Genomic DNA, 6,117 nt, shown 5'->3' on the forward strand with positions numbered 1-6,117 from the left:
CTATCCCATCAGGGGAAGATGATTTTGTGATATACAGTGACGCGTCCCAAAAGGGACTTGGGTGCATGTTGATACAGCATGGGAGAGTCATCGCCTACGCATTTAAACAGCTTAAAGAGTATGAAAAGAACTATCCAGTAGACGATCTAGAGTTAACTAGAGTGGTATATGCTTTGAAAATCTGGAGGCATTATCTTTATGATGGGAAATACGAGATCTTCACTAATAATAAAAGTTTAAAGTATTTCTTCACCTAGAAAGATTTAAATATGTGACAGAGAAGATGGTTGAAACTCATCAAGAATTATGATTGTACTATCAGCTACCATCCAGGGAAAGCAAATGTGGTGACGGATGCACTTAGTAGGAAAACAGCAGGAGCAGTGGTGTCAGCAGTGGAGATTTAGCGCCTTATCCAGATGGATTTGGGGAGGTTAGGCGTGAAACTGATAGAAGGTGATCACCAGGCATTCATTGCCAACTTGGTGATATAGCCTACCCTATAGGAGAAAATTAAAGTTGCACAGAAGAATGACGAAATTGGAAGAGTTGACAAAGAAAGTGCGAGATGGGCAGGAAGAGGAGTTCAATATTTCAGAGGATGGAGCTTTGAGGTTCCATGCCAGACTATACATTCCTGCAAATGCTAAGATCAAGAGGACTATATTGGAGAAGGCTCACAGATCCCTGTACACAGTTCATCCTGATAGCACTAAAATGTATCAGGATCTCCTGGAATCCTTCTAGTGGAGCGGCATAAAGAGAGAGATAGTAGGATTTGTGGAGCAGTGTTTTACGTGCCAGCAAATAAAGGATGAACACCAGAGGGTAGTAGGACAATTACAGCCACTCCACATTCCTGAGTGGAAGTGAGACCACATATCTATAGACTTCATTTCAGGGTTACCACCAACGCTACATAGACAGAACGCTATTTGGGTGATTGTAGACCGGCTGACGAAGACGGCTGACTTCCTACCTATAAAAGTCAGCTACTCCATGAACAGATGGGTAGAGATCTACATTCAGGAGATAGTTCATGGAGTGCCAATATCTATAGTCTTAGACCGTGACTCACGTTTCACATTACGGTTTTGGAGGAGCTTACAGGAAGCTTTGGGGTCTCAGTTATCATTCATCACATCTTTTCATCCTCAGACCGATAGTCAGATAGAAAGGACGATTCAGATACTTGAGGATATCCTGCGAGCTTGTGTGCTGAATTTTGGGGGTAGCTGGACCCAATATATGTCGTTGGTTGGGTTTGCCTATAATAACAGCTATCAGGCCAACATCGGGATGACACCTTATAAGGCATTGTATGGTAGGAGGTGTCGTTCTCCACTATATTGAGATGAAATGTGTGAGAGGCGAGTTTTAGGACTAGAATTAGTGCAGCAGGCGTACGACAAAGTTCGACTAATAAAAGATAGGATCAGTGTAACTCAAAGTCGGTAGAAAAGTTACGCAGATACTTGCCACCGGAAGTTAGAGTTTGATGTGGAAGATCAGGTATTTTTAAAAGTAGTGCCGCTGAGAGGAGTTATAAGATTTGGGAGGAAGGGTAAGCCGAGCTCTAGATTTATTGGCCCATTCGAGATACTGGAAAGAGTGGGCCCAGTGGCTTACACGCTAACTTTACCACCAGCTCTATCTAAAATACACGATGTATTTCATATTTTCTTGTTGATGAAATACGTCCCATACCCCTCCTATGTAATTAGATATGAGGAGTTAAAGCTCAGAGATACACTAGCATATGAAGAGACACCAGTGCAGATCCTAGATAGGAAAAAACAGGCATTGCCCTCTAAGATAATTCCGTTAGTAAAAGTTTTGTGGAGAAATCATGCAGTAGAGGAGGCCTCGTGGGAGTCAGAGGAGGAGATACGATAGAGGTATCCACAACTGTTTGATGGGAATCAGTAGTAGTCAGGGGTGATAGTTTAGAGAAAATCAGTATTATTTATTTCAGTACAGAGTAGTTAAGGTATGAATTATATATTAGATTATAGGATAGATAGTGTTTTTGGTTTTGGGAGAGTTTTCTTTATATATATTTGTAATCTCTCAAAACTACTTATGTAACCACGGTATTCCCCCCGCCATAAGTGAGGGTAAGTAATAAAATAAGTAGTCAATTTTCCTCAGAGGGTAGTGTATAACACAGATAGTAAATTTTGAGGAAGAAATTTTATAAGGAGAGGAAAATGTAAAGAACCAAAAAATAATACTAATTAAATAGAAGAGGGAAAGAAAAATTCAGAAGAGGTAAAGCAGGGCTCCTCGACGAATGCCTTGGCTTCGTCGATGAACTTCCTTATACGGGTCGTTGACAAGTCCCAATATCTCGTCGACGAAGAGATACAAAGAGGGTTTATTTCAGACCCATTGATTCGTTAATGAGTTCTTTACTTTTGTTGACAAACTGCCTTCTTTACCTCATCGACGTGTCTCGTCAACGAGGCCACGTGGCCAGCCATCTATATAAGTGCAAAAATCATATTTTTGACGGAAAAATCAGCCAATTCTCTCTCTCTCTCTCTCTCTCTCTCTCTCTCTCTCTCTCTCTCTCTCTCTAGGTTTCGATTTCTCTCACTTCTTTCTAAATTTTTGGCCCCATTTCTCCTAGGTTCGACAATCAGAAGTTACCATGATGATCTTAGGGAGATTCTCTACAACCTAGCCGGAGTAGAATTTCAATTTGAGAAATTTGGAAAACATTCCAAAATTAGGGTAAGTAGATTATTTAAGGATTATTTGGTTTGTGGGTATTTCTGAACCCAAATTTAGTAGTAGATGTTGTCATACTAGTGTTTGGGATGATTTATGTGGGTATTATGAATTCAGGGTGTTGGGGCTTTTACTGCAGGCAGGTTAGGGAACCTAAAGGATGTTCCCAGGAAACCACGTAAGATAATGAATGGTTTATAATTCAGGAAATATGAGTATGAAAATTATTCTAGGTATTCAGTTTTTTGATAGGAATATATATATTTGTGTGTGTGTAATTTTAGGAATATGAAATTATGAACATCGTAGGCATGAGTTAGAACCAGTAGATGAGTTCAGTTAGCCAAGGTAAGGGAAATATGCTATGATAGGAATTTCAGATATTTTATCAATAGTATTATATCTATGTGTGTGTGTTTGTCGAAGCAAATTTTCCAATGTATAAATTATCTACATAATCAGAAAAGATCGATTTTAGTACAAGTGTTTTTATTTATTTAGTTGTGTGGCATAAGTTAATATCAATACAGTTTAGAATTTATAACATTCTTTCAGAATATCATGATCTACAATAGTTTTGCACAAGAATATGCTTTACCAAATTCTACAGAATTATGAATTATAATATATTTACAAATAGATATTTTGCAGACGGATATATTCACAAGACAGATATTTTACAAACAGATATTTTACAGTATTTGTAGATTACCATGATTTCCTTAATTTCAAAACCATAACACTCAGATATTTCAGTTTATTCAGTCAGATATTTTAGTTCATTCAGTCAAATATTTCAGTTATTTCGGTCAGATATTCCAGTATTTTCAAATAAGATTTATAGTGTTGTGGTTATTTTGGAATCATGATGAAATTATAAGATACTTATATATATTAGTATTATGCAGTATTAGATCCCTAATGAAATGTTTTAGTCAGATTAACTATTTCAGTCAGATACAGTCAGCAGAGCACGATACCGTTGCTATTTCAGATCAGAGTGCAACCACATATCTCAACTAGTGTGTGGATTACCATCAACCGTGCCTATGGAGGGATTGCAGTCTCACCAGTATTCTGGGTTGAGGAGGCCGATTTGACGAGTTAGATACTAGTACCGTGCCTTTGGAGGGAATGTAGTAAAGGTCAGACTGAGGATTGGTAGCGTATTCAGGTGACTTATCCTGGTAGGCTAATTAGAGTTAAGTCCAACCTACAGGCCACACAACCCTATCATTAGGGGTTAAATCATGATATACAGATTTCTAGAGATATTTCTCAGTTATTTATATATATACAGATTTACGGAAGAACAACAAATATATTATATTCTTATCAGTACAAATAAATGGAAATCTCAGATAATACAATTGTATTTTAAGCCATGTAGGTGTGAGTTGGATAGTATTTACATGATATTTCAGTTGAGTTGTTTATCAGTAAATTATTTATGTAAACTCAGTTGCCACACATTGCATATTTCTTCTTACTGAGTGTTGTCTTATTCAAGTAAATTAACATTTTTCAAGTGATCCGACTAGACGAGCAGATCATGCTCGCAGGTAGAGAGGTCATCCATATTACCCTGTTTGTAGGGTAAGTGTTATCAGGGGATTATATTTTTGAGTAGTATTCAGGAGTGTTTGGGTAGAAGATGCTGGGATGATGTATAATTATGTATGTATGTTTTGGGATAATACTGGATTCTGGTATTATAAATATGGATGTATGACTATGTTTTCCGCTACATAGGTATGTTATTCTATAAACAGGAATTTCCTTAGTGCCCACATGGGGCCCGAGATATGGGCACCGAGATGTTATAGTAGATATAATAAGGGATATCAGAATAATTTATTTTGCAGTATATTCATAAAACAAAATAAAAAGTATGAAATTTTAGGTCGTTACATCAAATGCATAAAAAAGTGATAATGATATTATCTTTGATCAAAGAAGAAAACATAAAAGAAAGATGATGAAATTATTTCAGCAAGCTATTTAATGAAAACCAACTAGAAGGGTTGAACTTAAAATTGACAAATGAGGAAAAAAACTAAAAATATGAGATTTGTTCTTAAAATTAGAGTTAATGAAGTCAAGTTTACACTAAAAAAAATGAAAAATAAAAAAACTATTGAATTGGACAACATTCTAATTGAAGTTTAGAAATGCCTAGGTGATAACAAAATTATATGATTAACTAATTTATTTAACAGAATTTTAAAAATTAATAAAATGTTAGATGAATGGAGGAAAAACACTTTAATACCTATATATAAAAATAAAGGAGATTCAAAAGTATAATAACTATCGTGAAGTATGTTACATTTCTTATTATCTTTTAATATCATAACACTCATCCATCTTAGTATTCCCATTTTGACAACTTTAATTTTTTGAATATGTTGTTTCATAGTCATCCAACATTATGATCTATATAGCATAACTAATCTTACTGCTGTTTTATAAAATTTTTCTTTTAATTTTAAGGGTATTCTATGATTATAAAATTTTATCTTTAATTTTAAGGGTGTTCAATAACCACAGAACACACTCGAAGCACTTCTTTATTTTACCCAACCTGCTTTACCTGCATGCATTACATTTCTTCAATTTCTCTTTCAGCTTAATAGATTCAAGATATCGCAATCTACTAATATTATTAATTTCTTCATGCCTCCAATATTCCTCCTATAAATGAAACTACATTTTAAATATTTCACCTTATTTCTAAAACCAACCAATAAATTCTAAAGCTTTTCTCCCTAATTATAATTTCGATTTTGCTCAACCCCTAGTTTCATCAAAGATAGACTCAAAGAAGATAGTGCGCAATGAGAAAAAGTCATTTAGTTACTATGAGGGCAATGTAAAAAAAGTGAGTTCATTACCATGAGGGGCAGTAAAAAGGGTAGGTATAAGCCTTAAAATAACTTAAAATGAGATAATAAAGATTTAATAGTCTTAAATTTATCGAAAGTAATTGTCTGTAACTGCATAAACTGACTAAAAAGGATCCAAATAAATGGCCCCATCTAGTGGGACTCTAGGATTGTTTCTTCTTGTTGTTGATGGTAATTCTCTATTCATAATTTTACTGCTGCTTCAGTAGAAGGCTAGAAAGAACTTGATAGCAAATCCGAAGAGCACTAAACGAAAGTACTAACAAAATCAATACACGCATTGTAGACATGATTGACATATGCAAACAATTGATATGCACTCTTGCATCCCACTTTGGTCTGAAGTCAATGCCATCACCTTAAGTTTAAAAGGGGAAGACTCCATGGATCATTAGAACATTTTCCAAAGCCACAAGAAAATGAGTGACCAAAACCAATTTGATAATTACCTCTGTAAAGCCTCTGAGCAAGCTTGAAG

The sequence above is a fragment of the Malania oleifera genome, chromosome 5 (assembly GCF_029873635.1).
Source record: "Malania oleifera isolate guangnan ecotype guangnan chromosome 5, ASM2987363v1, whole genome shotgun sequence".
NCBI classification, from domain to species: domain Eukaryota; kingdom Viridiplantae; phylum Streptophyta; class Magnoliopsida; order Santalales; family Ximeniaceae; genus Malania; species Malania oleifera.